General features: G+C 43.7%; 3 pseudogenes; all 3 read left to right on the top strand.

Moving 5' to 3' along the window:
* The first annotated feature begins 1,324 nt into the window (after nucleotides 1-1,324).
* LOC134946857 (5S ribosomal RNA) lies at nucleotides 1,325-1,442 on the top strand (annotated as a pseudogene).
* A 155-nt stretch (nucleotides 1,443-1,597) lies between these two features.
* LOC134947172 (5S ribosomal RNA) lies at nucleotides 1,598-1,715 on the top strand (annotated as a pseudogene).
* Nucleotides 1,716-7,701: 5,986 nt separating this feature from the next.
* Nucleotides 7,702-7,819, top strand: LOC134946458 (5S ribosomal RNA; annotated as a pseudogene).
* Nucleotides 7,820-25,911: the final 18,092 nt, after the last annotated feature.

Raw genomic sequence — 25,911 nt, 5'->3', positions numbered from 1 at the left:
CTTCTTAATCCTCCTTTCCCATCATTTCACTCGGACTCATTCACATATCCCATCTCTTTCCTCCGTATCACCAGTATAACCATTTATTTCTGCATCCAGTTCTACCCCTTCCCTCTTCCAATATGTCTGCACCAGTCATCCAAAGCTACGATCTGATACGTCCAGGCATCTGCCCATCATTTGATTTCCATCATGATAGGCTAATGTAGTACTCTTATACTGGCCACAGGAGAGCAGCAGAGAGAGGCTCTCGTGACCAAGCCCCTCAGGTGAAATGTACGTCGAGAGACGTCACACGGTGACGTCATCGCGGCAACACCAAGTCCGGGAGCGGGCGGCCGCGATCATCACTGCCAGCGGGTGAACTCCGGGGGACTTCAGGACGGTAACTGCTTGTTCATACCGCGGCTGCGGTAACACACACTGGATTACCAGGGTTTGACTGTCCTACTTTTCCTCCCCCAGAACTGCTCACTCCTCAGCATTACAGTGCATTCAGGAGTCCTGTTCACAGCATTTTTCACACAGGAGTGTAGCAATTTATACCATCCTATTTCCCCGCTTATGCTTAATGGATATCAATTGATTCATGCTATTTACTAATGATATTTATACCTAAAGGTTATCAGTCGAATTCATGCTATTCAATAATGATACTTACCATATGATTATGCTTATGTTAACAATAGCTAATGATTTTATGGCATATTTAATTACCAATGACAGCTCCTCGAGATTTCTTTGATAAGGTTTATGCAGTAGGTATGAGCCAGCCTTGAGCTCTAAACCCACATTTTTTTATTTTTTATATATTCTTTTTCTTGTTATCAATTAAGTACTTCTTGATACACCATTTATCCATATTTGTCTGATATGCTACTACTGGATTTCTGTGAGAGTATTTCCATTTATTTTTGCTTTGCAGTCTATTTTTGCTTTGCCATTGTTGGTGTATGAATTTGGGATTTCTTGTGCACAGTTATAATCCTTGAACTTGCTTGCAAAGTGTCAACTGTATCCCACTTTATTTCTGTGAATATATTACGTCACAGTGCCACTTAGCAAATTCCAAACTACTTTTAACCTATGACTAATAATTAATATTAGAATTGTCATTGGTACGCATATACATATCTTCATTCATATTTGTCTTATTATTTTTTACACTTGACATTTTTTCAATTTATATTTTCTTTTATTTTTATTTTCCATACACTCTTCTCATCTGGAAATACCATTTCGGACCATTTGCAGTCCTGATTTATGTAAAGTACGGAAAGTAGAAGTGGCCTCTTCTTTCCTTTCCTTTTCTTTTCCATCAATGGCCCACGGCCATACTATCCTGAATACGCCCGATCTTGTCCGATCTCGGAAGCTAAGCAGGTATGGCCTGGTCAGTACTAGGAAGGGAAACCTCCTGAGAATACAAGGTGCAGTGGGCCTTTTTTCCAAGAAATATTTCCTCTTGCCTCATACCTCTCAAATTTTCCATACACTCTCTCTTCTGGAATTACTGTCTCAGGCTATTCATGGTCCCGATTTATGTAAAGTACAGATAATAGAAGTGGCCCCTCCCTTTCCTCTTCTCCTTCAAATGGCCCACGGTCATACCACCCTGAATACGCCCGATCGTGTCCGATCTCGGAAGCTAAGCAGGATTGGCCTGGTCTTTACTAGGAAGGGAAACCTCCTGAGAATACCAGGTACAGTGGGCCCCCTTTTCTCTAAGGAGACCTTCACCACTTCCACAATTCTCTCTGCATGTACCTAGAGCTCAATTTGAATAACATTTTGAATCCTCCATTGCATTACATTGACAGGCATACACAGTGAATTTTTTGATACCCTCAAATTTAAGCTATCAGCCGGTATCCTCGATCAACCTCCTGATATTTTCACCTTTTTAAACTTCTTGTACCTTATTTGTTAAAAAGGTTAAACAAGAATTACACATAAAGAACAACAGTCATTAGACACGACTTTTAAATTATCACCATTTTTTATTCAAGAAACAATAAAGGTTAAGTTTTACTTTATTTTCACATCTCTAATCACACACATATTTATGATAACTAATGAGTGCTCCCAAACAAGGGTTTTTTGTCTTTCTCTTTTTTTTTCAATTGTAGTCTAACCTACAAAATTCCTGGGAGCACCGCCAATCATTCACAGTTCAGGAATCATTCGATAACTGTTTGTATATTGGTATCTTATGTTTATTGTCAATATATAACTCCAGCAAAATTGTTCTGACTAGTGCAGTTCCACACAAAATATTTCCTTGCCCAGTCCTTGGTACTGAGGTCTTTTTCCTAAGCTCTCGGATCCAGCACAGTCAATTTTGGCTAAATTTTAGGCCATATATAGAACACTTGTTCCATTATTTATTCATTTGTACTTTCCTTTTCGTTTTTTTGTCATATAAAAAATACCTATATATCTCTCTCAGCTCCAACAACCAGTATAATATGAGTACTTTCAATCTAAAAACAGAATTGATGAATAAAAGATCTTTAGAAGACCTAGATACTATTTTTCCCATCAAGATACCTGATCCCATCCCTGAAGCTAATTGGGAAGATGACCTCTTTCATTTGAAGAGAACTCTTCAAAGACGCATCAGAGTTGACTGGGACCTAACCAGCTTGGAACACTATTGCAGACAAAAAATATCTCCAAGAGGTTTACGACCCAAACTATTTCCTTCATTTGAACTCTCTACAGAAAATCTGCGCAAGGACTGGGAGTTATGTCTCCTAAAATGCTCTCAGGATCTGATGAGTATTCTAATAAAACAATCACCTAGTTATAGAAGAATGCACTAAAGAAGTTGAAAAATTAGGCCAAAAATTGGAACAATGGGAAGGCAATTCTGCCTTTCAGGATCTTTTTGGTAAGATGAAGAAGGATCTGGAGTCATATGAAGACAATATCATTGAACGGAAGAAAACCAAGTTCGCAAGAGATAAGCGAGATTTCACGTCGGGGCATATTTTCAAATGGACACAACAAACCCGTAGAAGAGACGTGATAAGATGTGAATACACACCATTTTCCTCTGAAGTTGAACCTTCAGATACTGAGGACCATCAGGACTCTAAATTAGACCCCAGAGAACCTTTTAACCGTAGGAGGGACTCTAGTCTTCATTCAACCGCCTCATTGGCCTCTTTTTTAGAGGGAAGCAGGGGCACAACCCGAACAAAACAAGGCGGGGCAAGACAAAGATGGCGATCACCCCAACAGAGACAGTATCCCTCACGGAAACGGAAGTAACCAACGTTGCCCTCACCAAATTAAGAATCATTAATTTGTCCTCACACATTCTTACACAGGATCAAATCAGTGTCCTTGAAAAAGGTCTTTCGTTCTCACCAACCAACCACTTTGATCGTTTCAAGTGGTAAATAAATGTTTGCCTGTTTGGACGTAAACTTCTACTTATGAAACACTTCACCAAAAAAGATACAGATATTTTGCTACCCAACCCTGATACGAGTAACCTATCACAGCAGGAGCAGGATGCCCTAGCCATTTTAGAAGAGTTATCAGAGGAACAACCCTCCACATCTAATCGGCCCATCTGCAAAAACAGATTGACTTTCTACCCGCAAGACAATATATGCCCGGAAATCAAGGTATTTCTCAATTTGGTATCACGAGATTTCGACAAACTTTATCGATGCCAGAAATCAAATAGAATCATCGGTAATCTTTCTAGACAACAGAAGGAAGCACTCAAATAGATACAGAAATGGGATGATGTTCAAATAAAAATGTCGGATAAAGGAGGGAACAATGTTATTTGGCCTACGACTCTATATCGCAAGGAAGCCAACAAACAATTAAAGGATACCTCCTGCTATAAGACCACTCTATTTGATCGAACACAGAATTTTTTAACCCTATATTCCCGGATCATTGACAGATACCTGCAGCAAGGCACCATTACAAAATCAGAATGGGACTATTTGAACACCCCCCATCCAAGAACCCCAACGTTATATTTATTACCAAAGGTCCACAAAAATGTGGACAACCCACCAGGACGACCCATCATATCGGGTAACGGGGGTCTTCTGGAAAAAGCAAGCTGCTTTCTTGATGTCCACTTGCGACAACATGTCCTGAGCCTTCCATCTTATGTTAAAGACACGACTGATGTTCTGAAAAAAACTCAGGGCATACGCCTGGAGGACTTCCACATAATGGTGGGTTTGGATGTGGAATCCCTATACACATCCATAAAACATGATCTGGGCATAAAAGCAGTGAAGTACTTTCTCTCCATGGAAGGCATTGGTGACTTTCAAGAATTCCTCTTGGAATTACTCCAGTTTGTGCTGAATCACAATTACTTTTTATTCAATAATCATTTCCATATCCAGACCAGAGGCACAGCTATGGGGGCGGCATGTGCCCCCACTTACGCAAACTTATTTCTAGGCTGGTGGGAACGGGAAATGGTTTTCAATGATAACCAAGAGGAGTACACCGATCATATCATAATCTGGATACAATATATAGATGATATCTTCATGATCTGGGACGACACCCAAGAAATATTGGACCAGTACATTATTTCCCTTAATGACTACCAGATAAACATGAAATTCACATACACCAGCAGTAAATCCAGTATCCCGTTCCTCGACCTCAGGATATACCGAGATGATACTAACATCATAGCTACAGACAGATTCGGTCAAAAGATTACAGTGAATGACTTCTTCAACTGCAGGACGGAGAATGTGATCTATTGTATCACATGCCCTTGTAATCTGAGGTAAGTGGGCATGACATCTCGCATGCTCAAAGTAAGGGCACTTGAGCACATTAGCACAGTGAGGAATGCCAAATCCGACTCCACTAAATTCAAGAAGCTTACCACAGTTGCCAGACATTTCTTACAATTCCATAACAGCCGAACAGAGGATCTGAGTTTCTCTGGCCTGGAACACATCAAGATGGGTCTGAGAGGAGGAGATTACAGTACGGCACTCCAAAAGAAGGAATCCGAATGGATTTTTAAATTGGACACTCTCATGCCCAAGGGCATGAATGAATACATCAATTATAGCATTTTTCTACAAACATAATCATCTGACAACAAATACACATACTTCCCTTCACATTGTATTTTTCATTTTTGTCTTTCACCAACTTTACTAAGTCAATTAATATTCCTCATTTCCCATCATTTATTTTCCTCTAGTATTACCTACACATTCCTTAACCAGGTATTCCCATAATCAGGTTTCCCCTTTCCTAACCCACTCAACCCAAACCCCCCCTTCTCCTCCATCCTCCTCCCCCTCCATTCCCCAACCCACAACCCCCCCCCTTTCACACCCCCTTTCTCCCCCCCCCTCTTTTTCCCCCTCCCCCCAACCCCCGATTTTCTCCTCTTTCCTTTTGTCACTTCCTTCACTATACCTCATAGTCATTTTTTTCACATGATTGCAGTGCAGCCCTCATTCCATTCACCCTCTGCTAATACATTCCCTGCCCATTCACCCCTCTAACACCTGCACCAGTCTGTCACCCGCATCCCCTTCTCTCCCCGCCCCCCCTCTCATCGACTAAATAATATCTATTCCCAAACATAGCATTCATCCATCCACCATCACCTAGGACTCCCCATATCATCATAATTTTTTCCATCATGCACCACACCAGGTATTCTTATCATCAGGTTTCCCCTTTCCTAACTCACCCAACCCAAACCCACCCTTCTCCTTCATCCCCCTCCCCCCCTCTATTCCCCAACCCACAACACACACACCCTCTTTCACCCCCCCTTTCTTTCTTCCCCCCCTTTTTTTCCCCTCCCCCCTTCACCCCCCCCGATTTTCTCTTCTATCCTTTTGTCACTTCCTTCACTTTGTCTCATTGTCATTTTTTTCACATGATTGCAGTGCAACACATTCCATTCACCCTCTGCTAATACACTCCCTGCCCATTCACCCCTCTAACACCTCCACCAGTTTGTCACCAGCATACCCTTCTCTCCCCCGCCCCCCCCCTCTCATCGACTAAATAATATCTATTCCCAATCACAGCATTCATCCATCCACCATCACCTAGGACTCCCCATATCATCATAATTTTTTCCATAATGCACCACACCATACGCTTTACCACATAAAGACCATCGCTCCCAATTATACTTGCATCATTCACCCAACCATGTTAACATCCATTTCCTATTCATCCTAATTTTCATATTCCCTTCGCATCCACTTTCCCACTCATCCCTCATATCCCAACACTGCTTTCCCCCTCCCCCCCTTTTTTCTCCCCCTTTTTCTTCTCCCTTCACAGCATTCCAACACAGCCATCCCCTGTTGTCACACTTCAATCCCATCCCTCTAGTGTATTTCAGCTTCTTTTTCCTCCTTTCCCATCATTTCACTCGGACTCATTCACATGTCCCATCTCTTTCCTCCGTATCACCATTATAACCATTTATTTCTGCATCCAGTTCTACCCCCTTCCCTCTTCCAATATGTCTGCACCAGTCATCCAAAGCTATGATCTGATACGTCCAGGCATCTGCCCATCATTTGATTTCCGTCATGATAGGCTAATGTAGTACTCTTATACTGGCCACAGGAGAGCAGCAGAGAGAGGCTCTTGTGACCAAGCCCACCAGTGGAAACGAACGTCGAGAGACGTCACACGGTGACGTCATCGCGGCAACGCCCAGTCCGGAAGCGGGCGGCCGCGATCATCACTGCCAGTGGGTGAACTCCGGGGGACTTCAGTACGGTAACTGCTCGTTCATACCGTGGCTGCGGTAACACACACTGGATTACCAGGGTTTGACTGTCCTTCTTTTCCTCCCCCAGAACTGCTCACTCCTCAGCATTACAGTGCATTCAGGAGTCTTGTTCACAGCATTTTTCACACAGGAGTGTAGCAATTTATACCATCCTATTTCCCTGCTTATGCCTAATGGATATCAATTTATTCATGCTATTTACTAATGATATTTATGCCTAAAAGTTATCAGTCGAATTCATGTTATTCAATAATGATACCATATGATTATGCTTATGTTAACAATAGCTAATGATTCTATGGCATATTTAATTACCAATGACAGCTCCTCAAGATTTCTTTGATAATGTTTATGCAGTAGGTATGAGCCAGCCTTGAGCTCTAAACCCACATTTTTTTATTTTTTATATATTCTTTTTCTTGTTATCAATTAAGTACTTTTTGATACACCATTTATCCATATTTGTCTGATATGCTACTACTGGATTTCTGTGAGAGTATTTCCATTTATTTTTGCTTTGCAGTCTATTTTTGCTTTGCCATTGTTGGTGTATGAATTTGGGATTTCTTGTGCACAGTTATAATCCTTGAACTTGCTTGCAAAGTGTCAACTGTATCTCACTTTATTTCTGTGAATATACTACGTCACAGTGCCACTTAGCAAATTCCAAACTACTTTTAACCTATGACTACTAATTAATATTAGAATTGTCATTGGTACGCATATACATATCTTCGTTCATATTTGTCTTATTATTTTTTACACTTTACATGTTTTCAATTTATATTTTCTTTTATTTTTATTTCCCATACACTCTTCTCATCTGAAAATACCATTTCGGACCATTTGCAGTCCTGATTTATTTAAAGTACAGAGAGTAGAAGTGGCCTCTTCTTTCCTTTTCTTTTCCATCAATGGCCCACGGCCATACTGTCCTGAATACGCCCGATCTTGTCCGATCTCGGAAGCTAAGCAGGTATGGCCTGGTCAGTACTAAGAAGGGAAACCTCCTGAGAATACCAGGTGCAGTGGGCCCTTTTTCCAAGAAATATTCCCTCTTGCCTCATACCTCTCAAATTTTCCATACACTCTCTCTTCTGGAATTACTGTCTCAGGCTATTCATGGTCCCGATTTATGTAAAGTACAGATAATAGAAGTGGCACCTCCCTTTCCTCTTCTCCTTCAAATGGCCCATGGTCATACCACCCTGAATACGCCCGATCTTGTCCGATCTTGGAGGCTAAGCAGGATTGGCATGGTCAGTACTAGGAAGGGAAACCTCCTGAGAATACCAGGTACAGTGGGACCCTTTTTATCTAAGGAGACCTTCACCACTTCCACAATTCTCTCTGCATTTACCTTGAGCTCAATTTGAATAACATTTTGAATCCTCCATCACATTACATTGACAGGCATACACAGTGAATTTTAGGATACACTCAAATTTAAGCTATCAGCCGGTATCCTCGATCAACCTCCTGATATTTTCACCTTTTTAAACTTCTTGTACCTTATTTGTTAAAAAGGTTAAACAAGAATTACACATAAAGAACAACAGTCATTAGACACGACTTTTAAATTATCACCATTTTTTATTCAATAAACAATAAAGGTTAAGTTTTACTTTATTTTCACATCTCTAATCACACACATGTTTATGATAACTAATGAGTGCTCCCAAACAAGGGTTTTTTGTCTTTCTCTTTTTTTTTCAATTGTAGTCTAACCTACAAAATTCCTGGGAGCACCGCCAATCATTCACAGTTCAGGAATCATTCGATAACTGTTTGTATATTTGTATCTTATGTTTATTGTCAATATATAACTCCAGCAAAATTGTTCAGACTAGTGCGGTTCCACACAAAATATTTCCTTGCCCATCTAGGAGTGGCACTGCAGTGTCAGACAGGATGGGACTTCAAAAAATAGTCTCCAAACTACACATGATGCAAAGAAAAAAAGAGGTGCACCAAGGTCACTGGATGGTTAAGCTAAGCGACCCAAGTGGCCGACACAAACAACTGGCCCATCTAGGAGTGGCACTGCAGTGTCAGACAGGATGGCAGATTTAAAAAATAGTCCTCAAACAGCACATGATGCAAAGATAAATTAAAGAAAAAAAGAGGTGCAAGATGGAATTGTCCTTGGGCCCTACAACCCACCCTTATGTTGTATAAACAGGACATGCACACTTTAACAAACCCATCATTTCAGCGACAGGGTCTGCCACACGACTGTGACTGAAATGACTGGTTGGTTTGGGCCCCCACCAAAAAAGAAGCAATCTCTCCTTGCACAAACTGGCTCTACAGAGGCAAGATGTCCACCTCCTCCTCATCGTCCAATTTCTCACCCCTTTTACTGTGTACATCCCCCTCCTCATAGATTATTAATTCGTCCCCACAGGAATCCACCATCTCAGGTCCCTGTGTACTTTCTGGAGGCAATTGCTGGTGAATGTCTCCACGGAGGAATTGATTATAATTAATTTTGATGAACATCATCTTCTCCACATTTTCTGGAAGTAACCTCGTACGCCGATTGCTGACAAGGTGAGCGGCTGCACTAAACACTCTTTCGGAGTACACACTGGAGGGGGGGCAACTTAGGTAAAATAAAGCCAGTTTGTGCAAGGGCCTCCAAATTGCCTCTTTTTCCTGCCAGTATATGTACAGACTGTCTGACGTGCCTACTTGGATGCGGTCACTCATATAATCCTCCACCATTCTTTCAATGATGACAGAATCATATGCAGTGACAGTAGACGACATGTCAGTAATCGTTGGCAGGTCCTTCAGTCCAAACCAGATGTCAGCACTCGCTCCAGACTGCCCAGCATCACTGCCAGTGGGTGGGCTCGGAATTCTTAGCCTTTTCCTCGCAGCCCCAGTTGCAGGAGAATGTGAAGGAGGAGCTGTTGACGGGTCACGTTCCGCTTGACTTGACAATTTTCTCACCAGCAGGTCTTTGAACCTCTGCAGACTTGTGTCTGCCGGAAAGAGAGATCCAACGTAGGTTTTAAATCTAGGATCGAGCACGGTGGCGAAAATGTAGTGCTCTGATTTCAACAGATTGACCAACCGTGAATCCTGGTTAAGCGAATTAAGGGCTACATCCACAAGTCCCACATGCCTAGCGGAATCGCTCTGTTTTAGCTCCTCCTTCAATCTCTCCAGCTTGTTCTGCAAAAGCCTGATGAGGGGAATAACCTGACTCAGGCTGGCAGTGTCTGAACTGACTTCACGTGTGGCAAGTTCAAAGGGTTGCAGAAGCTTGCACAACGTTGAAATCATTCTCCACTGCGCTTGAGTCAGGTGCATTCCCCCTCCTTTGCCTATATCGTAGGTAGCTGTATAGGCTTGAATGGCCTTTTGCTGCTCCTCCATCCTCTGAAGCATATAGAGGGTTGAATTCCACCTCGTTACCACTTCATGCTTCAGATGCTGGCGGGGCAGGTTCAGGAGTGTTTGCTGGTGCTCCAGTCTTCGGCACGCAGTGGCTGAATGCCGAAAGTGGCCCGCAATTCTTCGGGCCACCGACAGCATCTCTTGCACACCCCTGTCGTCTTTTAAATAATTCTGCACCACCAAATTCAATGTATGTGCAAAACATGGGACGTGCTGGAATTTTCCCAGATGTAATGCACGCACAATATTGGTGGCATTGTCCGATGTCACAAATCCCCAGGAGAGTCCAATTGGGGTAAGCCATTCTGCGATGATATTCCTCAGTTTCCGTAAGAGGTTGTCAGCTGTGTGCCTCTTCTGGAAAGCGGTGATACAAAGCGTAGCCTGCCTAGGAATGAGTTGGCATTTGCGAGATGCTGCTACTGGTGCCACCGCTGCTGTTCTTGCTGCGGGAGGCAATACATCTACCCAGTGGGCTGTCACAGTCATATAGTCCTTAGTCTGCCCTGCTCCACTTGTCCACATGTCCGTGGTTAAGTGGACATTGGGTACAACTGCATTCTTTAGGACACTGGTGACTCTTTTCTGAGGTCTGTGTACATTCTCAGTATCGCCTGCCTAGAGAAATGGAACCTAGATGGTATTTGGTACCGGGGACACAGTACCTCAAGCAAATCTCTAGTTTCCTGTGAATTAACGGTGGATACCGGAAACACGTTTAACACCGCCCAGGCTGCCAAGGCCTGAGTTATCCGCTTTGCAGCAGGATGACTGCTGTGATATTTCATCTTCCTCGCAAAGGACTGTTGGACAGTCAATTGCTTACTGGAAGTAGTACAAGTGGTCTTCCGACTTCCCTCTGGGATGACAATCGACTCCCAGCAGCAACAACAGCAGCGCCAGCAGCAGTAGGCGTTACACTCAAGGATGCATCGGAGGAATCCCTGGCAGGATAGGACTCATCAGACTTTACAGTGACATGGCTTGCAAGACTATTGGCGTTCCTGTCTAAGGAGGAAATTGACACTGAGGGAGTTGGTGGTGTGGTTTGCAGGAGCTTGGTTACAAGAGGAAGGGATTTAGTTGTCAGTAGACTGCTCCCGCTGTCACCCAAAGTTTTTGAACTTGTCAATGACTTCTGATGAATGCGCTCCAGGTGACGTATAAGGGAGGATGTTCCTAGGTGGTTAACGTCCTTACCCCTACTTATTACAGCTTGACAAAGGCAACACACGGCTTGACAAATGTTGTCCGCATTTCTGTTAAAATAATTCCACACCGACGAGGTGATTTTTTTTGTAATTTGACAAGGCATGTCAATAGCCATACCCGTCCCACGGACAACAGGTGTCTCCCCGGGTGCCTGACTTAAACAAACCACCTCACCATCAGAATCCTCCTTGTCAATTTCCTCCTCAGCGCTAGCAACACCCATATCCTCATCCTGGTGTACTTCAACAGTGACATCTTCAATTTGACTATCTGGAACTGGACTGCGGGTGCTCCTTCCAGCACTTGCAGGGGGCGTGCAAATGGTGGAAGGCGCCACCTCTTCCCGTCCAGTGTTGGGAAGGTCAGGCATCGCAACCGACACAATTGGACTATCCTTGGGGATTAGTGATTTAGAAGAACGCACAGTTCTTTGCTGTGCTTTTGCCAGCTTAAGTCTTTTCATTTTTCTAGTGGGAGGATGAGTGCTTCCATCCTCATGTGAAGCTGACCCACTAGTCATGAGGAACATAGGAGAGGGCCTCAGCCGTTCCTTGCCACTCCGTGTCGTAAATGGCATATTGGCAAGTTTACGCTTCTCCTCAGACGCTTTTAATTTAGATTTTTGGGTCATTTTACTGAACTTTTGTTTTTTGGATTTTACATGCTCTCTACTATGACATTGGGCATCGGCCTTGGCAGACAACGTTGATGGCATTTCATTGTTTCGGCCATGACTAGTGGCAGCAGCTTCAGCACAAGGTAGAAGTAGATCTTGATCTTTCCCTTTTTTACCCTCCACATTTTTGTTCTCCACTTTTTAATGGTGGAATTATATGCCAGTAATATATCAATAGCAATGGCCTACTGTACCGTACTGCTATATATTATATACTGGTGGTAAGCAAAATGATGCACTGTCCTCCTACTGCTGCGCACAACAACTAAAATGCACCACAGGTATGGATGGATAGTATGCTTGATGACACAGAGGTAGGTAGAGCAGTGGACTACTGTACCGTACTGCTATATATTATATAATGGTGGTCAGCAAAATTATGCACTGTCCTCCTACTACTGCGCACAACAACTAAAATGCACCACAGGTATGGATGGATAGTATACTTGATGACACAGAGGTAGGTAGAGCAGTGGACTACTGTACCGTACTGATATATATTATATACTGGTGGTCAGCAAAATTATGCACTGTCCTCCTACTACTGCGCACAACAACTAAAATGCACCACAGGTATGGATGGATAGTATACTTGATGACACAGAGGTAAGTAGAGCAGTGGACTACTGTACCGTACTGCTATATATTTTATACTGGTGGTCAGCAAAATTATGCACTGTCCTCATACTACTGCGCACAACAACTAAAATGCACCACAGGTATGGATGGATAGTATACTTGACGACACGGAGGTAGTTAGAGCAGTGGACTATTGTACCGTACTGCTATATATTATATACTGGTGGTCAGCAAAATTATGCACTGTGCTCCAACTACTGCGCACAGCAACTAAAATGCACCACAGGTATGGATGGATAGTATACTTGACGACACAGAGGTAGGTAGAGCAGTGGACTACTGTACCGTACTGCTATATATTATATACTGGTGGTCAGCAAAATTATGCACTGTCCTCCTACTACTGCGCACAACAACTAAAATGCACCACAGGTATGGATGGATAGTATACTTGACGACACATAGGTAGGTAGAGCAGTGGACTACTGTACCGTACTGCTATATATTATATACTGGTGGTTAGCAAAATTATGCACTGTCCTCCTACTACTGCGCACAACTAAAATGCACCACAGGTATGGATGGATAGTATACTTGATGACACAGAGGAAGGTAGAGCAGTGGACTACTGTACTGTACTGCTATATATTATATACTGGTGGTCAGCAAAATTATGCACTGTCCTCCTACTACTGCGCACAACAACTAAAATGCACCACAGGTATGGATGGATAGTATACTTGACGACACAGAGGTAGGTAGAGCAGTGGACTACTGTATCGTACTGATATAATACTGGTGGTCACTGGTCAGCAAAATTCTGCACTGTCCTCCTACTATATATACTACAATGCAGCACAGATATGGAGCGTTTTTCAGGCAGAGAATGTATAATACTGGTGGTCACTGGTCAGCAAAACTCTGCACTGTCCTCCTACTATATAATACTTGTAGTCCCCAGTCCCCACAATAAAGCACACTGAGCACAGATATTTGCAGCACACTGAGCACAGATATGGAGCGTTTTTCAGGCAGAGAATGTATAATACTGGTGGTCACTGGTCAGCAAAACTCTGCACTGTCCTCCTACTATATAATACTTGTAGTCCCCAGTCCCCACAATAAAGCACACTGAGCACAGATATTTGCAAGCACACTGAGCACAGTTATTTGCAGCACACTGAACACAGATATTTGCAGCACACTGAAGACAACTGAGAGAATGCTGCACACGTCCTCTCCCTATCATCTCCAATGCACGAGTGAAAATGGCAGGGACGCGTGGCTCCTTATATAGAATACGAATCTCGCGAAAATCTGACAGCGGGATGATGACGTTCGGGCACACGCAGGTTAACCGAGCAAGGTGGGAGAATCCGAGTCTGCCTCGGACCCGTGTAAAATGGGTGAAGTTCGGGGGGGTTCGGATTCCGAGGTACCGAACCCGCTCATCTCTATTTAAAACCTACGTCGGATCTCTCTATCCGGCAGACTCAAGTCTGCAGAGGTTCAAAGACCTGCTGGTGAGAAAATTGTCAAGTCAAGCGGAATGTGACCCATCAACAGCTCCTCCTTCACATTCTCCCGCAACTGGGGCTGCGAGGAAAAGGCTAAGAATTCCGAGCCCACCCGCTGGCGGCGATGCAGGGCAGTCTGGAGCAAGTGCTGACATCTGGTCCGGACTGAAGGACCTGCCAACGATTACTGACATGTCGTCTACTGTCACTGCATATGATTCTGTCACCATTGAAAGAATGGTGGAGGATTATATGAGTGACCGCATCCAAGTAGGCACGTCAGACAGTCCGTACGTATACTGGCAGGAAAAAGAGGCAATTTGGAGGCCCTTGCACAAACTTGCTTTATTTTACCTAAGTTGCCCCCCCTCCAGTGTGTACTCCGAAAGAGTGTTTAGTGCAGCCGCTCACCTTGTCAGCAATCGGCGTACGAGGTTAATTCCAGAAAATGTGGAGAAGATGATGTTCATCAAAATTAATTATAATCAATTCCTCCGTGGAGACATTCACCAGCAATTGCCTCCAGAAAGTACACAGGGACCTGAGATGGTGGATTCCAGTGGGGACGAATTAATAATCTATGAGGAGGGGTATGTACACAGTGAAAGGGGTGAGGAATCGGACGATGAGGAGGAGGTGGACATCTTGCCTCTGTAGAGCCAGTTTGTGCAAGGAGAGATTGATTGCTTCTTTTTTGGTGGGGGCCCAAACTAACCAGTAATTTCAGTCACAGTCGTGTGGCAGACCCTGTCGCTGAAATGATGGGTTTGTTAAAGTGTGCATATCCTGTTTATACAACATAAGGGTGGGTGGGAGGGCCCAAGGACAATTCCATCTTGCACCTCTTTTTTTCTTTAATTTATCTTTGCATCATGTGCTGTTTGGGGACTATTTTTTAAATCTGCCATCCTGTCTGACACTGCAGTGACACTCCTAGATAGGCCAGGTGTTTGTGTCGGCCACTTGGGTCACTTAGCTTAGTCACACAGCGACATTGGTGCACCTCTTTTTTTCTTTGCATCATGTGCTGTTTGGGGACTATTTTTTGAAGTGCCATCCTGTCTGACACTGCAGTGCCATTCCTAGATGGGCCAGGTGTTTGTGTCGGCCACTTGGGTCGCTTAGCTTAGTCATTCAGCGACCTTGGTGCATATTTTAGGACTAAAATAATATTGTGAGGTGTTCAGAATAGACTGGAAATTAGTGGAAATTATGGTTATTGAGGTTAATAATACTATGGGATCAAAATGACCCCTAAATTCTATGATTTAAGCTGTTTTTGAGATTTTTTTGTAAAAAAACACCCGAATCCAAAACACACCCGAATCCGACAAAAAAAATTTCAGGGAGGTTTTGCCAAAACACGTCTGAATCCAAAACACAGCCGCGGAACCGAATCCAAAACCAAAACACAAAACCCGAAAAATGTCCGGTGCACATCACTAATATATATATATATATATATATATATATATATGGAAAAAGAATTTAGGAGAATGCGCCCATAGTGCAGATCATTTTTATTTTATGAATGCATCATTAAAAACATGTTCAACTTTCTTAAAAAACGTATATGTATCTATCAAAGAGTAAGTTACAAAAAAGGCAGACAGACAGAAGTGATCATCAATTTCTGGCACCAATGAAAGGTTTTTTTCAATGTGGGAGCTGTAAAGTTTGTAATTGGGCTGATAAATGTGCTAAAAACATAGCAGGGAAGATTACTACACGTCCCATTTCCATTCAATCATTCATTAATTGCAATACCACCTTTTGCATTTATATACTAATGTGCCCTTGTGGACTTGGGTATGTTGGTAAGACCAAGCGGGTACTAAAGATCAGAATATTAGAGCACGGTAGAAACATCAGAAACTGTGTTTTGAATCACAGTGTCCCACGACATTTTGCTGAGAAACACAATGCTCATCCCTCTCTTTTAAAATTTGCGGGTATTGAACACGTAATGGCAGGCAAAGAAGGTGGAAACAGAGAAGAACGTCTTCTCAGAAGGGAAACCACCTGGATTTTGACTTTGAATACATTGGCCCCATGTGGCTTGAATGAGAATTACGAGATCACCCCGTTCATTAGGGAACGGTAGTGATTCTCGGGTCCTCTAGTTTCATGTAAGCACATAATGGTCTGTGTATGACAATATTGCTCAGTCTTTGGCTCTGACTAAACTTATAACTAATAGAGATGAGCGGGTTCGGTTCCTCGGAATCCGAACCCGCCCGAACTTCAGCTTTTTTTACACGGATCCGAGCGACTCGGATCTTCCCGCCTTGCTCGGTTAACCCGAGCGCGCCCGAACGTCATCATGACGCTGTCGGATTCTCGCGAGGCTCGGATTCTATCGCGAGACTCGGATTCTATATAAGGAGCCGCGCGTCGCCGCCATTTTCACACGTGCATTGAGATTGATAGGGAGAGGACGTGGCTGGCGTCCTCTCCATTTAGATTAGAAGAGAGAGAGTGAGATTGAGACAGAGACACTTGATTTACTGGAGCTTAGGAGTACTAGAGAGTGCAGAGTTTACTAGTGACTGACCACTGACCAGTGACCACCAGTGCAGTTTTATTTAATATAATCCGTTCTCTGCCTGAAAAAAACGATACACAGTGACTCAGTCACATACCATATCTGTGCTCAGCCCAGTGTGCTGCATCATCTATGTATAATATCTGACTGTGCTCACACAGCTTAATTGTGGGGGAGACTGGGGAGCAGTTATAGGTTATAGCAGGAGCCAGGAGTACATATTATTAAAATTAAACAGTGCACACTTTTGCTGCAGGAGTGCCACTGCCAGTGTGACTGACCAGTGACCTGACCACACTGACCACCAGTATAGTATACTATATTGTGATTGCCTGAAAAAGTTAAACACTCGTCGTGTGACTTGTGTGGTGTTTTTTTATTCTATAAAAAACTAATTCTGCTGACAGACAGTGTCCAGCAGGTCCGTCATTATATAATATATACCTGTCCGGCTGCAGTAGTGATATATATATATTTTTTATATCATTATTTATCATCCAGTCGCAGCAGACACAGTACGGTAGTTCACGGCTGTAGCTACCTCTGTGTCGGCACTCGGCAGTCCATCCATAATTGTATACCACCTACCCGTGGTTTTTTTTTTCTTTCTTCTTTATACATACTACATCTCATTATCATCCAGTCTATATTAGCAGCAGACACAGTACAGTACGGTAGTCCACGGCTGTAGCTACCTCTGTGTCGGCACTCGGCAGTCCATCCATAATTGTATACCACCTACCCGTGTTTTTTTTTTCTTCTTTATACATACTACATCTCATTATCATCCAGTCTATATTAGCAGCAGACACAGTACAGTACGGTAGTCCACGTCTGTAGCTACCTCTGTGTCGGCACTCGGCAGTCCATCCATAATTGTATACCACCTACCCGTGGTTTTTTTTTCTTTCTTCTTTATACATACTACATCTCATTATCAACCAGTCTATATTAGCAGCAGACACAGTACAGTACGGTAGTCCACGGCTGTAGCTACCTCTGTGTCGGCACTCGGCAGTCCGTCCATAATTGTATACCACCTACCCGTGGTTTTTTTTTACTTTCTTCTTTATACATACTACATCTCATTATCATCCAGTCTATATTAGCAGCAGACACAGTACAGTACGGTAGTCCACGGCTGTAGCTACCTCTGTGTCGGCACTCGGCAGTCCATCCATAATTGTATACCACCTACCCGTGGTTTTTTCTTTCTTATTTATACATACTACATCTCATTATCATCCAGTCTATATTAGCAGCAGACACAGTACAGTACGGTAGTCCACGGCTGTAGCTACCTCTGTGTCGGCACTCGGCAGTCCATCCATAATTGTATACCACCTACCCGTGGTTTTTTTTTCTTTCTTCTTTATACATACTACATCTCATTATCATCCAGTCTATATTAGCAGCAGACACAGTACAGTACGGTAGTCCACGGCTGTAGCTACCTCTGTGTCGGCACTCGGCAGTCCATCCATAATTGTATACCACCTACCCGTGGTTTTTTTTTTCTTCTTTATACATACTACATCTCATTATCATCCAGTCTATATTAGCAGCAGACACAGTACAGTACGGTAGTCCACGGCTGTAGCTACCTCTGTGTCGGCACTCGGCAGTCCATCCATAATTGTATACTAGTATCCATCCATCTCCATTGTTTACCTGAGGTGCCTTTTAGTTGTGCCTATTAAAATATGGAGAACAAAAATGTTGAGGTTCCAAAATTAGGGAAAGATCAAGATCCACTTCCACCTCGTGCTGAAGCTGCTGCCACTAGTCATGGCCGAGACGATGAAATGCCAGCAACGTCGTCTGCCAAGGCCGATGCCCAATGTCATAGTACAGAGCATGTCAAATCCAAAACACCAAATATCAGTAAAAAAAGGACTCCAAAACCTAAAATAAAATTGTCGGAGGAGAAGCGTAAACTTGCCAATATGCCATTTACCACACGGAGTGGCAAGGAACGGCTGAGGCCCTGGCCTATGTTCATGGCTAGTGGTTCAGCTTCACATGAGGATGGAAGCACTCAGCCTCTCGCTAGAAAAATGAAAAGACTCAAGCTGGAAAAAGCACAGCAAAGAACTGTGCGTTCTTCGAAATCCCAAATCCACAAGGAGAGTCCAATTGTGTCGGTTGCGATGCCTGACCTTCCCAACACTGGACGTGAAGAGCATGCGCCTTCCACCATTTGCACGCCCCCTGCAAGTGCTGGAAGGAGCACCCGCAGTCCAGTTCCTGATAGTCAGATTGAAGATGTCAGTGTTGAAGTACACCAGGATGAGGAGGATATGGGTGTTGCTGGCGCTGGGGAGGAAATTGACCAGGAGGATTCTGATGGTGAGGTGGTTTGTTTAAGTCAGGCACCCGGGGAGACACCTGTTGTCCGTGGGAGGAATATGGCCGTTGACATGCCTGGTGAAAATACCAAAAAAATCAGCTCTTCGGTGTGGAAGTATTTCACCAGAAATGCGGACAACATTTGTCAAGCCGTGTTTTCCCTTTGTCAAGCTGTAATAAGTAGGGGTAAGGACGTTAACCACCTCGGAACATCCTCCCTTATACGTCACCTGCAGCGCATTCATAATAAGTCAGTAACAAGTTCAAAAACTTAGGCCGACAGCGGAAGCAGTCCACTGACCAGTAAATCCCTTCCTCTTGTAACCAAGCTCACGCAAACCACCCCACCAACTCCCTCAGTGTCAATTTCCTCCTTCCCCAGGAATGCCAATAGTCCTGCAGGCCATGTCACTGGCAATTCTGATGATTCCTCTCCTGCCTGGGATTCCTCCAATGCATCCTTGCGTGTAACGCCTACTGCTGCTGGCGCTGCTGTTGTTGCTGCTGGGAGTCGATGGTCATCCCAGAGGGGAAGTCGTAAGCCCACTTGTACTACTTCCAGTAAGCAATTGACTGTTCAACAGTCCTTTGCGAGGAAGATGAAATATCACAGCAGTCATCCTGCTGCAAAGCGGATAACTGAGGCCTTGACAACTATGTTGGTGTTAGACGTGCGTCCGGTATCCGCCGTTAGTTCACAGGGAACTAGACAATTTATTGAGGCAGTGTGCCCCCATTACCAAATACCATCTAGGTTCCACTTCTCTAGGCAGGCGATACCGAGAATGTACACGGACGTCAGAAAAAGACTCACCAGTGTCCTAAAAAATGCAGTTGTACCCAATGTCCACTTAACCACGGACATGTGGACAAGTGGAGCAGGGCAGGGTCAGGACTATATGACTGTGACAGCCCACTGGGTAGATGTATGGACTCCCGCCGCAAGAACAGCAGCGGCGGCACCAGTAGCAGCATCTCGCAAACGCCAACTCTTTCCTAGGCAGGCTACGCTTTGTATCACCGGTTTCCAGAATACGCACACAGCTGAAAACCTCTTACGGCAACTGAGGAAGATCATCGCGGAATGGCTTACCCCAATTGGACTCTCCTGTGGATTTGTGGCATCGGACAACGCCAGCAATATTGTGTGTGCATTAAATATGGGCAAATTCCAGCACGTCCCATGTTTTGCACATACCTTGAATTTGGTGGTGCAGAATTTTTTAAAAAACGACAGGGGCGTGCAAGAGATGCTGTCGGTGGCCAGAAGAATTGCGGGACACTTTCGGCGTACAGGCACCACGTACAGAAGACTGGAGCACCACCAAAAACTACTGAACCTGCCCTGCCATCATCTGAAGCAAGAAGTGGTAACGAGGTGGAATTCAACCCTCTATATGCTTCAGAGGTTGGAGGAGCAGCAAAAGGCCATTCAAGCCTATACAATTGAGCACGATATAGGAGGTGGAATGCACCTGTCTCAAGCGCAGTGGAGAATGATTTCAACGTTGTGCAAGGTTCTGCTGCCCTTTGAACTTGCCACACGTGAAGTCAGTTCAGACACTGCCAGCCTGAGTCAGGTCATTCCCCTCATCAGGCTTTTGCAGAAGAAGCTGGAGACATTGAAGGAGGAGCTAACACGGAGCGATTCCGCTAGGCATGTGGGACTTGTGGATGGAGCCCTTAATTCGCTTAACAAGGATTCACGGGTGGTCAATCTGTTGAAATCAGAGCACTACATTTTGGCCACCGTGCTCGATCCTAGATTTAAAGCCTACCTTGGATCTCTCTTTCCGGCAGACACAAGTCTGCTGGGGTTGAAAGACCTGCTGGTGAGAAAATTGTCAAGTCAAGCGGAACGCGACCTGTCAACATCTCCTCCTTCACATTCTCCCGCAACTGGGGGTGCGAGGAAAAGGCTCAGAATTCCGAGCACACCCGCTGGCGGTGATGCAGGGCAGTCTGGAGCGACTGCTGATGCTGACATCTGGTCCGGACTGAAGGACCTGACAACGATTACGGACATGTCGTCTACTGTCACTGCATATGATTCTCTCAACATTGAAAGAATGGTGGAGGATTATATGAGTGACCGCATCCAAGTAGGCACGTCACACAGTCCGTACTTATACTGGCAGGAAAAAGAGGCAATTTGGAGGCCCTTGCACAAACTGGCTTTATTCTACCTAAGTTGCCCTCCCACAAGTGTGTACTCCGAAAGAGTGTTTAGTGCCGCCGCTCACCTTGTCAGCAATCGGCGTACGAGGTTACATCCAGAAAATGTGGAGAAGATGATGTTCATTAAAATGAATTATAATCAATTCCTCCGCAGAGACATTGACCAGCAGCAATTGCCTCCACAAAGTACACAGGGAGCTGAGATGGTGGATTCCAGTGGGGACGAATTGATAATCTGTGAGGAGGGGGATGTGCACAGTGATATATCGGAGGATGATGATGAGGTGGACATCTTGCCTCTGTAGAGCCAGTTTGTGCAAGGAGAGATTAATTGCTTCTTTTTTGGGGGGGGTCCAAACCAACCCGTCATATCAGTCACAGTCGTGTGGCAGACCCTGTCACTGAAATGATGGGTTGGTTAAAGTGTGCAAGTCCTGTTTTGTTTATACAACATAAGGGTGGGTGGGAGGGCCCAAGGACAATTCCATCTTGCACCTCTTTTTTCTTTTCTTTTTCTTTGCGTCATGTGCTGTTTGGGGAGGGTTTTTTGGAAGGGCCATCCTGCGTGACACTGCAGTGCCACTCCTAGATGGGCCCGGTGTTTGTGTCGGCCACTAGGGTCGCTTATCTTACTCACACAGTCAGCTACCTCATTGCGCCTCTTTTTTTCTTTGCGTCATGTGCTGTTTGGGGAGGGTTTTTTGGAAGGGACATCCTGCGTGACACTGCAGTGCCACTCCTAGATGGGCCCGGTGTTTGTGTCGGCCACTAGGGTCGCTTATCTTACTCACACAGTCAGCTACCTCATTGCGCCTCTTTTTTTCTTTGCGTCATGTGCTGTTTGGGAAGGGTTTTTTGGAAGGGACATCCTGCGTGACACTGCAGTGCCACTCCTAGATGGGCCCGGTGTTTGTGTCGGCCACTAGGGTCGCTTATCTTACTCACACAGCTACCTCATTGCGCCTCTTTTTTTCTTTGCGTCATGTGCTGTTTGGGGAGGGTTTTTTGGAAGGGACATCCTGCGTGACACTGCAGTGCCACTCCTAGATGGGCCCGGTGTTTGTGTCGGCCACTAGGGTCGCTTATCTTACTCACACAGCGACCTCGGTGCAAATTTTAGGACTAAAAATAATATTGTGAGGTGTGAGGTATTCAGAATAGACTGAAAATGAGTGGAAATTATGGTTTTTGAGGTTAATAATACTTTGGGATCAAAATGACCCCCAAATTCTATGATTTAAGCTGTTTTTTAGGTTTTTTTTAAAAAAACACCCGAATCCAAAACACACCCGAATCCGACAAAAAAAATTCGGTGAGGTTTTGCCAAAACGCGGTCGAACCCAAAACACGGCCGCGGAACCGAACCCAAAACCAAAACACAAAACCCGAAAAATTTCCGGCGCTCATCTCTAATAACTAATGCTCCTAACTAATGTGGGTAATTATGCCAATAAAAAAAGGGGGTGGGCCACTTGGGTTTACTTGAAGAAACATTCCTAGAACCGTTTTGAAATGTTGATTTAAAATGGGAGAGTGACCATCTGTTTATTTAAATCTATGCGGTACTTGATGAATGTGCATTCTTCTTCTGCCTTTAGGCTATATCTTTATATCTTTATAAACTTTGTTGTATGTGTCACTGAACACAGGTAGTGTAGTTGCTTGGTTTTGGATTCTATCTTGACTACAGACACTAATTCAATGGTTTAAAAAGAAAAATGTCCCTGGCCATTTATATATATAATAACTTTTTTCCAAAATGGAGAATAAAATATATGCCTTTCCAAATTTAAATATAGGACCTTATAGATTGCGACTTTCTCCTCTTGATAAGAATAGTGACTAACTTATAAATATAAATTGAAACACATGTGCACCCAGGTTACCATGGGAAACCGCAATGAATGTTTTAAGTGATTTTCCATCTAGCAGTCAATGAAATCTTTTTATTCATTAATGATGCAATGAGCATTATTGTTACTGTTTTTTTACATGTGATTACACATTTTGTTTTTATATATTTTTATTGTGTAGATGTTATTAATATTGCCTGAACCCATTTGTGATAAATGTATGTAAAACTGTTATTTTAAGTTTTCTGTAGACACAAATTATCTTAGATGATTAATACCATCTGTGTCAAATTACGATGGGGTATTTAAACAGTTAGATGACGGCTGACAAGCCAGCCTCCTGACGAAGTATCCACAAAACGCGTTGGGGCGGAGCTTGTCAGACGTGTGTGTTTCTTCTCACTCGGCCTTCTTCTCCCTGTGTCCGTTGCGAGTGGCCAGACAGGTCCGGATTGCCGGCGCGGTGCATGGTCCTTGGCGTCTGCACACAGCGGTGGAGGTTTGCCTGGTGGATGGTTTTATGCTCTTAAACTGGCCCAAAGTATGGGTCTTATTTGGTACGGGAACATACTTACCTGTGACTTGCTTGTTTTTAATTATGCATTCATAAAATAAAAATGATCTGCACTATGGGCGCATTCTCCTAAATTCTTTTTCCAGGTATCTTTTTGCTCAAAGGGATTCTGTGCCTCTGGGGAATTGCTGCGGTGTCCATTACACCAGTGCTAACAGTGCAAGGCTTTACTACCTGTGAACTGTGAATGTCTAATTGAAAGAACACCAGCGCACCTGTACATCGTTTCTTTCAATATATATATATATTTATATATATATATATATATATATATATATATAGAAGAACGGTGTGGGTCCGGCACAGCCACTTAAGTAATATAACACACTGGGTGCCTTCACATAGAGATAGTCAGCGAACACAGCACGAGGACGCCGCTGCGGGGCTTCACGCCCAGCACCCGGCGCATTCGTGATGACGTCGCGGCGCTCAAACGCGAGACGCCGGACCTCAGCAGTGACAACACCATCACCATGGTTACAAGTGACAACAATAAGTAGCAATAGGTCAGATAAACATCACTATACTATACATAAACAACATCACAACTAGTAAGGATAATCATAAAAAGATCACATACAGCACTAATACTAGTAGTTACTAGAGATGCAAATTAAATAGCTAACATGACTTGACAAGCATGGATCACAGTACAGAAACTAGCCGTATATAGATAATCCTACATACGGTTAAAGGAATGCCATATAGCAACACATCCAATATATGAACATGGCATATTCACATATTGATGTGTCTACAAATGCTGCATGACACTAATATAATGCAGTTAATTATTCGCAATTGGCCAGCAAGTTAATACCTGAATGTTCATTGAGGCCATTAGGGGCCACTGTGCCTAATCTGAATATCCAGCGTGCCTCACATTGTAATAGTCTGAGGCCCCTATTACCGCCTCGTGGGGACAGTGGGACATGATCTATCATTCTATATTTCAAAGTGGTAAGATTATGTGAAGCGGCCAAAAAGTGCCTCGCCACTGGCTGATCGCTTTTACCGACAGTTAAGGCAGCCTTAATGGCCGACCGATGGGCGGCCATCCTATCTTTAAAGGGGCACTCCGTTTTACCTATATAGGATAAGCCGCACGGACAGATTATCTGATGAACAGTGAATTTAGATTTACAGGTAAGTCTATGCCGGATGTGCATAATCTTTCCTGTTTGAGGATGGTAAAACGTGTCACCTGGGATCAAAAATTTACAAGTAACACAGGTGCAACGTATGCAGCCCAACTTGCCTCTGTAAATATCAGGGGCTGGCACAGAGATGTCAGCTTTGACAAGGATGTCACGTATATTGCGACCTCGTTTGTGACAGGGCATCAATTGGGTATCAGTCAAATGGCAATCAGGGTCAGATTTAATTAAGGGCCATAATTTTTTGGAAATTTTGTTAATAGTACCACTAGCCGTGGTAAATTGAGTAACCCAAGGAAGAGTTTTACGTTCTTGTTTGTTACTAGGTTGCAATAATTCCATCCTATCCATATTAAGAACCCTAGTTTTAGTCTTTTGTAGCAAATCAAGATCATAACCTCGTTCGAGGAATTTATGTAATAAATTATTAATCTGGATTTCAGCTTGACTAATATCGGATGTAATCCGTCGAACACGGATAAACTGGGAGTAAGGCAATCCTGCAATTAATGATCTAGGGTGACAGCTAGAAAAAGCAAACAGATTATTGCGGTCGGTTGGTTTAGAATACAGATTGGTGGAAATAACACCTTCATGGATGGATATAGCAACATCCAAATAATGAATCTCAGAGGGACTAGAACAAAAGGTGAATTTGACCGGACAATCACTTAAATTATGAGAATTGATATGGCTAATTAAATCGTTACTATCGCCTTTCCAAAAGACGAGCAAGTCGTCAATGTAGCGACAGAAGAAAACAATCCTGTCAGCAATGGAAGCATCAGAGAAGAATACAGCCTGCTCAACCTCAAACATAAAAATGTTGGCATATGAGGGGGCCACCGCCGCCCCCATAGCACAACCAATCAGTTGCAGGTAAAAAGACCCGTCATACAGAAAAAAATTACGAGTAAGAATAAATTTGAGTAAGCTTAGCACAAAAGATATTGCAGGCCCGCTATAAGACAAGTGACCATCCAAGAATCGCCCCACAGCTGCCAACCCCAAGTCGTGGGGTATGACAGTGTACAGGCTGGTTACATCGATGGTAAACATGGTAACATCACTATCCAATC

The sequence above is a fragment of the Pseudophryne corroboree genome, chromosome 7 (assembly GCF_028390025.1).
Source record: "Pseudophryne corroboree isolate aPseCor3 chromosome 7, aPseCor3.hap2, whole genome shotgun sequence".
In the NCBI taxonomy this organism is placed as follows: Eukaryota; Metazoa; Chordata; class Amphibia; order Anura; family Myobatrachidae; genus Pseudophryne; species Pseudophryne corroboree.
This window is presented reverse-complemented; position numbering and strand designations above follow the sequence as displayed.